Source organism: Heterocephalus glaber, unplaced genomic scaffold, assembly GCF_053883595.1.
Source record: "Heterocephalus glaber isolate CG9 unplaced genomic scaffold, H.glaber_assembly_v1.0 deba00001452, whole genome shotgun sequence".
Classification (NCBI taxonomy): domain Eukaryota; kingdom Metazoa; phylum Chordata; class Mammalia; order Rodentia; family Bathyergidae; genus Heterocephalus; species Heterocephalus glaber.
Window position 1 is genome coordinate 24,393,896 of NW_028258302.1, and position 10,970 is coordinate 24,404,865.

A 10,970-nucleotide genomic window follows, 5' to 3' on the forward strand; every position below is an offset into this window, starting at 1 on the left:
CAAATTTCCAATGATGAATGTCATTATATTATATACCTAAAACGTACCAATAAAATTAATTTTTAAAAATGGGGGGAAAAAAAGAAAAAAAAAAAAAAAAGATGAGTGTTAGTGCTCTAACAAGGAGAGCACAGTGTCACAGGCCCCGCCAGGCAGCCAGCCAGAGCTGCCGCACAGTGGTTTCTGAGATTCTGCAGGCACAGACAAGTGCGTAGCATCGCCTCCTCTGTGGCTCTTTGTGCCACCCCCAGGTCAGCAGGAGCCCACACGGGCCTCTGCAGGGAGCGCGTGTTTCTGCCGCGATCTTTCTAGTGGAAGCAGGCATCACCCAGCCCGCTCCCATGTTCCATCCTGTGCTCTCTCACCAAGCATCGATTGATTACTTTTTTCTTTTGTGCAGTGCTGGGGATCAAGCACAGGACTCTGCACACCAAGGTGAGTGGACAGCCCCAGCCCTGGCCCTTGTTGGTTACAGGCGCTCAGAAAGGCAAGTCAAGTTCACTGGACCCGTGGGACCTTTGCTTTGTCCTGGACAGAGGGAGAAGGGAAGGACACAGGGCCAGGGATCTAGTGCTGGCCTAGCTGCACCACACCCTGGGTTTTGTCCCCAGCACCAAAGGGGAAAGATACAATTAGTACATTCCCCTGAAGTCAGAGGATTCCTATGGGACCTGGTGAAAAGTTAATGACGTTTTCTGCATATTCTATACTGAGTTGAGAAAATCAAAGTATTAGGGAAAGCATTAAGTATTAAGTTGACACAGAATTTTCAAATAAACTATTTTCAACATTTTAGATTCTGGGAATTAACTGTTCAATATAAGGTTTTATGCTTGAAATGGCTACATGCAAAAATGACCAGGATTGACGGGGATGGTGGCACACACCTGTAGTCCCAGCACTGAGGAGGCTGAGGCAGCAGGATTGGTGCAAGTTTGAGGCCAGCCTGGGCTACATAGTAAGTTCAAGGCCAACTTGAACTGCATAGTGAGGCCCTGTTTCTAAAAAACAAGAATGAATGAATGAATGAATAAAAAGAGCTGTGAATGTAGCTTAATGTGAGAGTGCTCCTGGGTCCAATTTTTAGTACCGTACATACACAAAGTACAAAAATTTTTCTTTAACAAATGTACAACTGAAATGGCTCAGAACATTAATGGATTTTGAATCTATTCAAATTTTTTCATGTCAAACATTTCAAAATGGTGATGGAGCGCTATTTGAAGAGTTGGTCCTCCAAGGTTGATGTCTTGCCAGGTGTGGTAGTGCACCTCTATCATCCTAGTTCCCAGCTACTCCAGGAGTTGAGACAGGTGGATCTCAAGTTCATGGCCAGTCCGGGCACCTTACTGAGACCCTATCTCAAAATCAAAAATAAAAAGGGTTGGGCTGGGGATTTAGGTCAGTGGTTCCACTGCCTGCCTCAAAAGCACAAGGTCCAGAGTTCGATCCCTGGTACCAAAATAAATAAATAAATAAATAAATAAATAGGGTTGGGGCTGTAGTTCAATGGTAGAGCAATTGCCTAGCCTGTGTGAGACCCTGTATCCAATCCCAGAACTGACACTTGACATGGTGTCACATGCCTGTAATGCCAGCACTTAGGGGAGGCTGAGGCGGGAGGATTGCCACAAGTTCGAGACCAGCCTGGGTAATATAGGGAGTTGAAGGCCAGCCCGAACTACAAAGCAAGAACCTGTCTCAAAAAAACCAAAACAAGGCTATCTGAGAACCTGCTCTGCCCCTCAAAGCTGCCTGAGGTGCGCGTCATATCTTGCTTTGGTTGTCTTTGGTCACATACACTCTGCTACGTTTAATCTGATTAAAGGACAAGGATAAGGAATTTTCCTTTCAGGAGTTTTGTGTGGTCACCAGGGTCTGACCTGGAAGCATCCAGCCATGGAGCACAAAGACTCTGGAGCCCATGGTGCTGTTTCTTGTGGCTGCTGGGGATTGGGTTTTGGTTTAAAGTCCGAATTAGAGTGCAGAGGAGGTGAGCTGCTCCCAGCACCCAGGAGGAGGCTTCTGGGCCATTTTACCATCCCCCTCAGAGCAGAGGAGGTGAGGCGCGTGGGTGCAGCAACACCCTCCCGCCTGCCCCCGTCAAAATGAGAAGACATGTAAACAAGTCTCAAAACCAGACTTCCAGATCACCTAAAGCAACCCCAAAGGGAAATGAGATGGAACACTCTGATGCTCAACTACCTGGACTCCCTGAACTGGCAACAAAAGAGGATCTGGAAAAAATGAAATCAGAAATAATATCTCAGATAACAGCAGAGATTGTGCCCATAGTGCAAGACATGATTAATAAATCTAGAGAGGACACAGATAAAAAATAGAGGAACTGAGGAACATGATGGAATCCCAACATAGGAAACAAATGGAATCCATAAAACACATTCAAACAGATTTCCAGGAGATTAAAAACTCCATTGAAAGCTTATGCAGCAGAATGAGCAAATGTGAGGACAGCATTTCAGACATAGAAGATAAGACTGCAATTAGTGACCAGGAAAAGAAAAATTGCTTTAAAATTGTAAGAGACCATGAGAAATCAATCCAGCAGCTGCTAGATGATGCAAAGAAGAATAATGTAAAACTGATCGGAGTCAATGAAAAAACAGGAGAGAGTGCAGATGACATAAAAAAACTGTTCACAGAAATGATGGCAGAAAACTTCCCAAGCAGGGGAAAAGAACTTGACATATGAATAAGTGAAGCATATAGGACTGCAACTAACCTTGATCAAAAAAAATCTACGCATAGGCATATAATAGTTAAGAGTCCAGAAACCCAACAGAAGAACAAAATTCTACAAGCAGTTAGAGAAAAGAAACAAATCACATACAAAGGAAAGGCCATTATAATCACAGCAGACTTCTCAACACAAACCCTCAAGCCCCAAAGGAAAACAGCGTCCAACTCAGATTGATGTACCCTGCAAAACTATCTTTCAAAATTGATGGAGAAATAAGATACTTTCATGACAAAGAGCACCTTAGGAACTTCATGAATACCAAACCAGCACTCCAAAAAAATTTTAGACAATATCCTAGGAAAAGACAATGAGGATCACAACCCCAGGAAGCCCAGCAGAATGAATCTGTTGGGCGCAACAAGAAATTAAATGCAAAGAGGGAGAATCCAACAAAAAGAAAGTCTTGACAATGATAAGTCAATACGTATCAGTTATAACCATCAATATTAATGGTCTCATTTCACCAATCAAAAGAAATAGACTGGCAGAATGGGTTAAGAAGCAAGATCCAACAATATGCTGCATACAAGAAACACACTTAATTCAAAAAGAAACTCATAGACTGAAAGTTAAAGGGTGGAAAACAATACTCCACGTGACAGGAACCCGAAAAAAAGCAGGAGTAGCTATCCTCTTTGCAGAGCAAGTGGATTTCAAACCAAAATCTGAAACACTTCTGGTCCCAAGAATTTCAGATAAGGGATAGTCAACTTCTATGTACAAATCTATTGTGAACGTGTGTTTTCATTCCTCTTAAGTAAAAACTTAAGAACAGAGGGCCAGGGGTTTAGCTCAGTGGTTTCGTCTCCTGCCTCGCAAGTGCAAGGACCCAAGTTCGATCCCCAGTACCAAAAAAAAAAAAAAGTGTACAAGAACAGAACTGTTGGTTCTTAGCAGTAATACAAGAAATTTCTATATTGTTTTCCAAAATTTTACATTCACATTAGCAGTATTAGAAAGTTCTAACTGGTTCACACCTAAGCTGACATTTGTTTTTTTAAAACTTTTAACTTCATCTCCCTAATGAGTATATGATACGATCCTGTTATTGTACTGATTAGTATTTTTCTGATTCTAGTGTTGTACACCTTTGCTTGTGTTATACTGGCTATTTATCATCTTCTTGTGTCTACTTTTTAATTGGGTTGTCTATTAATGAGCTGTAAGTGTTCTTTATATATTTTGGTCATAGGTTATATGTATTATAAATATGGTCTCTTTAAGGACTACTTTTCATTTTCTTAATGATGTCATTTAAATTTCTAAATTTTGTTTGTTTGTTTTGGTATCGGGGATCGAACTCAGGACCCTGAGCTTGCAAGGCAGGCAGAGGAACTAATGAGCCAAACCCTCGGCTAAATTTCTAAATTTTGATGGAATCTCATTTATCAATTTTTTTCTTTTATGCATCATGTTTTTTGTATCCTAGGAAATTCTTGCCTACCCTAAATTCATGAACATTTTCCCTTATAATTTCTTCTTAAAGTTTAATAGTTTTAGTCTTTCATAGTTAGGTTCATAGATCTTTTCAAGTTATTTTTATGTATGGAAATAAAGGGTTGAGGTTAATTTTTTACATACGGATAACAGGTGTTCTAGTGCCATTTGCTGAAAACACTATCTTTTCCTGTGCTCTTGAGTTGAGTTTATGTTCTATAAAATGTTAATGTTAAATCTTTCAAAACTCAGTAGACCATATATGTGTGGTTCTATTTCTAGATTCTCTATTTTATTCCAATGATCTATATGTCTTTCCTTATGCCAACACTGCCTTTATTACTGTAGCTTTAGAGGAAGTCTTAAAATTAGGTAATAAATGTCTTCCAACACTGTTTTTTTTTCTTTTTACTCTTCTAGGTCCTTTATACTCCTACATAACTTTCAAATTTCAATATCCAATTCCTCATTTATAGCAAGTATACACAGACCTGAATTTTTATATAGACCTTGTGTTTTCTAATCCTGCTAAATTCAGATACAAGTTCTAGGGGCTCCTAGAGATTTCTTAGTATTTTCTCTGTAGATGATCATTTCATCTACATATAAAGATTTTACTTCTACCTTGCCATTCCTGTGCTAATTGTTTCTTTTTATTGCCAGACTATTTTGGTTTGGGCCTATGTTTCAAAGTTTAATGGAAAGATGAAGAGTAGGCATATCTGCCCTTGTTCCCCACCTTAGGAAGAAAGCATTGTATCTTTTCCATTCATATAAGGCGTTTTTGCTGGAAGTATAGAGTACATGTCTTATCTGTTGAGAAGGTTCTGTTGTACTTCTAGTCTCCTGATAGCTTTTACCATGAACAGCTGTAGAATTTAGTCCAATACTTTTTCTCCAACTAGTGACAGGGTCATATGGCTTTTGCCTTTCCTCTGTTAAAATGATGACTTTCGGGGGTGGATCTTCCAATGCTGAACAAACACTGCCATCTCTATAATAAAACCACTTTCTACATACTGCCAGATCTGACTTCTAATAGTTTGTTTTGTTAAACAAATTTTTATTTGTATTCATACTTTTTTCTTCTATTATCTTTATCCAGTATTAGCATAATGTTGATTTCCTAAAATGAGGGGAGAAGTGTTCCTTCTTTTTTCTGCTTTAAATATTTGATATAATTCATCAGTTAAAATGTATATGAGCCTATTGTTGTCATATAGGTAGGTTTTCAAGCTAGGAATATACTTTCTTTAATAGGTGCTATTCAAATTTTATATTTCCTCCAGAGTCAGTTTCATTAATTTGTCTTCCAAGGTACTTCTTAGAAGTTCTCAAATTTATTTCAAAAAAGATTTTTGTAATATGCTTTCAATATCCTTTTAAATTCTGTAAAATCTGTGGTAATGTCCTCTAAATTTTGATAATGCAATTAAAACAACATATAATTGATATTGTGTGATAGGAAGAAAAGGTCTAAAGGAACAGGGGAAGTGGGAGGGGTAGGGGAAAGGAAAGACGGGAAAAGAAAAAAATATGAGAAAAGGAAAAAAATGGGAACAAAGTCTTTGCAAATAGGAAGGGTGGAGGGGGTTAAGGGAGGGCCGGAGAAGGGGAAAAATAAGAACCAAGATACTCATGTAATGGTACAAGATCCCAATGATGAATGTAATTGTATTTTATACCTAAAATGTACCAATAAACTTAATGGAAAAAAAAATGACATCTGAAAAAAACCCCATAAAAATCCCCAGAACTGAAAAAACAAAACAAAACAAAAACCAAGTTTGTCAGCCACATGGTAGGCACTGATATTCAGTCATAGGTAGCTGACATCTGTTCTGCTCTGTCCATCTCTGTGCCAAATATCACCCTGCCTATGGGCATTGTTAAAGCCTTCACTCTGCCGGGGATTTAGCTCAGTGGTTCCACCGCCTGACTTGCAAGCGCAAGGATCTGAGTTCCATCCCCGGTACCAAAAAAACAACAACAAAAAAGCTTTCACCCTGCACTTCGCTGGATTTTGCTCTAGTGGTTCTCCAGCCAGAGATGGAAACAGCATCTGCTATTGATATAGGGGAAGAGATGTAACTTCCAAACCTGCTAGGTATCAGAAACTTGAATTCGGGTTTTCTAAAATAGAAAAATGGATTCTAGGAACAATGGAGGTTAAGAGTAGGAAAAATTTATCTAAGAGAAAGAAAGCTTCTGTCTAAGAGAGAGAGGAGGGGGACGGGAAAGTGGGTTGCCCACTCACCCAGCTTCTCACGAAGGTGTTTTATGGGTCAAAGCCAAGAGGTGAGGCAAGTTCAAGGTGTGACAAAGCTGTAGCCAACTAATAAGATTACAAATACAGTCACTTAGGTAATACGATCCAATGAGGAATCACAAGGTGGGCAAAACTATGAACAACCAGGGGGCTGGTGCAGGGCTGCCATGTTGCCGCAGATATTTAACTTCCTTACTAGGACAGTAATGATGATGCTGAAGATGTTTCACTGTTTGATGCAGAAGAAGAAACAGTTAGTAGACCAAAAAGATCCAAAGTCAGTCAGTGCAATTATAGTCTATCTTTGTGTGAATTGCTCAGCAGCAGCTTTATTGCCTATATGGTGACCATTATCTTGTTGTTGTCATGTGACTTTTGGGCAGTGAAGAATGTCACAGGTAGATTAATGGTTGGCCTATGTTGGTGGAATCATTTTGATGAGGATGGGAAGAGCCACTGGGTGTTTGAGTCCAGGAAGGCAACTTCTCAAGAGAATAATAGTGTTTCAGAGGCCGAATCAAGAAAATTTTGGTTAGGACTTATTGTCTGTCCAGTGTTGTGGGTGATATTTGCCTTTAGTGCTCTCTTCTCCTTCAGAGTAAAGTGGTTGGCTGTGGTTTTCATGGGTGTGGTGCTACAAGGTGCCAACCTGTATGGTTACATCAGGTGTAAGGTGGGTAGCAGGAAGAATTTAACCAGCATGGCTACCTCGTATCTTGAGAAGCAGTTTTTAAGACAAAACACTGGAGATGACCAGACTTCCTGAGTAGAGAGAAAGCTATGTGTTCTGTTACCTTGGGGAATAACTGAAGAGATTCTTGACTCTGAAGTGTTTAGAGCTCCATTCATTTTACAAAGAAGAGTGTTGGGTTTGTTTTTCTGCTTAAAAACTTTATTAAAAAAAGGAAACAGATTTCATATTATTTTTATTTTCTTTCTAGTGGTTGGGGCTAGAGAGTATAGTATCATCAGAAACATTGTCAGAATTTGTTTTATGGTATACATGTGTATGCACAGCCATGTAATAGCAGTATATCCCAAGTTAATGTGTTCATTTACATATGTAACAGATCTTTACATTTTGATCCATAGCACATAAGACCATGTTCTTAGTGTGTTTCATAGTTCTGTGTGTTTACATATTATTTCTATAGATTATTTTCAGAAGTAAGGCTTTTTTTGGGGGGTGGGAGGACAGCACTGGGGATTGAACTCAGGACCTCACACTTGCCAGGCAGGTGCTGTGCTGCTGAGCTACTTCCCTGGCCCAGAAGTAAGTTTTGATTCTTTGTAAAAGTGAGCACTTTGGCTTATATATGAGTTAGAAAAGTTAGAAATAATTGTTCATTTTTAATATGTACTTTATGGTGAAATTTCTTATCTAAGAAATACAAGTAGGTAGGCCCAGGGATTTGGCTTAGTGGTTCTGCTGCTTGCCTCACAAGAGCAAAGACCTGAGTTCGATCCCTGGTACCAAAAAAAAAAAAAAAAAAAAAAAAAAAAAATCACACACAAAAAATTTGGGGCCGGGGATTTAGCTCAGTGGTTTCGCTGCCTGCTGCACAAGTGCAAGGACTCGAGTTCGATCCCTGGTACCAAAAAAAAGAAAAGAAATACAAGTAGGTAAAAACAAAATTCAGGTCAGTAGTGTTGACTAGTTTCTAAAACTCTATTTTTATCCTGAGGCCAATAATATATAAACAGAATGTTCATAGTTTATGTTTAAGGTATACCTAGGGATTGCTGTTGTTTTATTTATTTTAGGGAAAGGATAGTGAGATTTTACTTTGGAAATCCCTGGAAGCCTTTCAGTGGTCTTTGGACTGACTAATAAATCTTACTTTTACCACTAAAAGAATATTATTCTTATGGTAATGAGAATAATCTTTTGAATACCTGGCATAATAAATGCCTAAAAGACATTTTGTTTTATGAATCTATTTTTTTCTGCTATAATGAGGATATTGTAAATCATACATTTGTATTAATGATATTTCTTAAAGCAATATATGTAACTAAACTGAACTGATCTACAAACTGTAGGCATCTGTAAGTTCTGTTGTAGGTGCTATAAACTTCATTGGAGTTTTAATGGGGGCAGATTATGTTGTGACTGTATTATTAAAATACATTGTCAAAATATTTTAGATGTTTTCTTAAATTGAATAAGTGTTTATTGGAGTAGTAACTTGGAAAGTGCAGAACTTTATATTTGTATAAAGCTCTATTGTTTACAAAGCAAAAAAACCCCACTATGAACAACCAATAAGACTATGATAAATATAGTCTAGGTAATATTGATTCAATGGGGATTCAATGGGGAAGCAGGTCACACAGCAAGGGTAAAAGGAATGAGCAAGAATTTTTGGTGGAAAGGGGTGGGTCAGGGATCTTTCTTGGAAGATCTTTGTCCCCCACCCAGGTGATTGATACCTATTTAGAATACCAATCACTGCTATTCATCCTACATGGGTGTGGTGGTTTCTCTCCTTTTACAATACTGGCCTTCAGTGAGTGTGTCTTGACTGTCCTCCGTGTTGGCTTCTGCCGGGCTGGCCCAGTCTAACTGCCTGCAAGATATCTAATTAATTTACCTATCTGCAATACTATCACTGAAGACAGTCCTGGGTCAGCTGCCTGGGCCGCTCTGGCTGGAAGCCCAGCCCTCTCCCAGTCCTCCCACCCTCACCAGTCACACCTGGGCTTGCTGCTCACCTCCTTGCATCCCTGGAACCCAACACCTTGGCCTGGGCCCTTGTCCATGAGGGATGATCGTGCACTCTGCAGCTGGCCTCCAGGGTGACATCAGATGGTAACATGTGGCAAGCAGCTAAATTGCTGATTTTAGCTCCTCCTTGTGGGGACCTAGGGCAGGACATCAGATGCTCCCTGCTGGGAATTAACGGCCTGCAGAAGAAAACTGTCACCTCCATATGAAAGGAGATTCCTTTTGGAGGAAGAGCCATCAGAAAGGTAGACAGGGATGGAGGAGTCCCTCCCCAGTCAGGGGGCCGCGTGAGAAATGCTTTGGGGACAGTGTGTCCTGGGTAGAGATGATGGAAAGAGAATGGAGTCGTGGCACATAGTCAGCTTTCAATAAATACTTGTGAAGTGAATTGAAGAAAAGCAAAATCAGGAGTAAGAAGCCAGGCAGGGTGGTGCACACCTGTCATCCGAGCACTCAGGAGGCTGAGGGAGGAGGATTACAGTGAGTTCGAGGATATCCTGGGTTACACAGTGAGTTTCAGGACAGCCTGAACTACACAGTGAGACCCTGTCTCAACAACTACAATCCCAACAAAAGCAGGAACAAGAAAACAATATCTTCAAGGACAAGCGACGTGAGAAACAGTAGAATCTGGGTGTTGAGAAAAGCTGAGATGGTTGCATTGTTCTGCAAAAAGGCTGGGACTCACTGAGTAGTCTCTTCCAACCACAAGTGCTCAGTATGCTCAGTGTGTGTGGAGCACTGGAGACCTTTGCCCTGCCCTGTGAGCAGAGGCTGGGTGCTGGAGTGCAATGTGTTAGTCTCTTTGGATAGAGATTATGATTCAATGGATCTTCTCCATTCCCACTCAGCTGCCAGAGAGTAAAAACAATGCCACCAAATAACTCACATAATTCCATGATGAATCATCTCTTTCCTTCCCCACTGTTATCTTTTCACCCACCTCCCTTCCCATTCCTCCTCTTCCCTTCCCTTTCCCTTCTTTTTCTGGGGGTTGGGGTTGAGCCTAGGGCCTCAGGCTTGGCTACATCCCCAGCCTTTTTTATTTTTGATGTTCAGCCAAGGTCTCACTAAGTTGCCCAGGCTTACCTGGAACTTGGTTATCCACCTACCTCAGCCTCCTGGGCAGCTGGGACTCTAGGTATTCACCACCAAGCCAGGTCCAGAAATTTCTTTTCTTTTTCTTTTCTTTTTTGTTGGGGGGCAGGTTGTCACTAGTTCACGCTGGCCTGGTACTCATGGGGACCCTCCTGTCTGAGTCTCCCGAGTGCTAGGATTACAGGCATGTGCCACAAAAATCCAGCCAGAAATTTCTTAATATATCATTTTTAAAAAATGCATATTCTTGGGGCTGGGGATCTAGCTCAGTGGTTCTGGTGCCTGCCTCGAAAGCACAAGGTCACAAGTTTGATCCCAGGCACCAAAAAAAATAAAATAAAATAAATAAAAAATGCATATTCTGGGCCAGGGATTTAGCTCAGTGGTTCCGCCACCTGCCTCGCAAGCGCAAGGTTCCGAGTTTGATCCCCAGTACCCCCCCCCCCCAAAGGATATTCTATTCCTTTGGGTTAGAGGAAGGTCTCTTCCCTTCAAATCTTTTAAGCTTTGGGGGAATATGTCATTCAGGGTAACATGAATCCGTGTTCCCCAGCCATGGTCACTCATATTCGGCTCAGAATAAACTTTTCTTATTTCCTTTACAAAAACAAAAATGTTACTCTGAATAGGAGAGAGGGCTGCCAAAGTCCAGGTTTGTTAGGGTTTTTTTTTTCTTT

At 40.5% G+C, this 10,970-nt stretch overlaps 1 pseudogene; it reads left to right on the forward strand.

Annotated features, from left to right (window-relative positions):
• Window positions 1-443: 443 nt before the first annotated feature.
• LOC147827287 (Golgi apparatus membrane protein TVP23 homolog B pseudogene) lies at window positions 444-10,920 on the forward strand (annotated as a pseudogene).
• The last annotated feature ends 50 nt before the right edge of the window (window positions 10,921-10,970 follow it).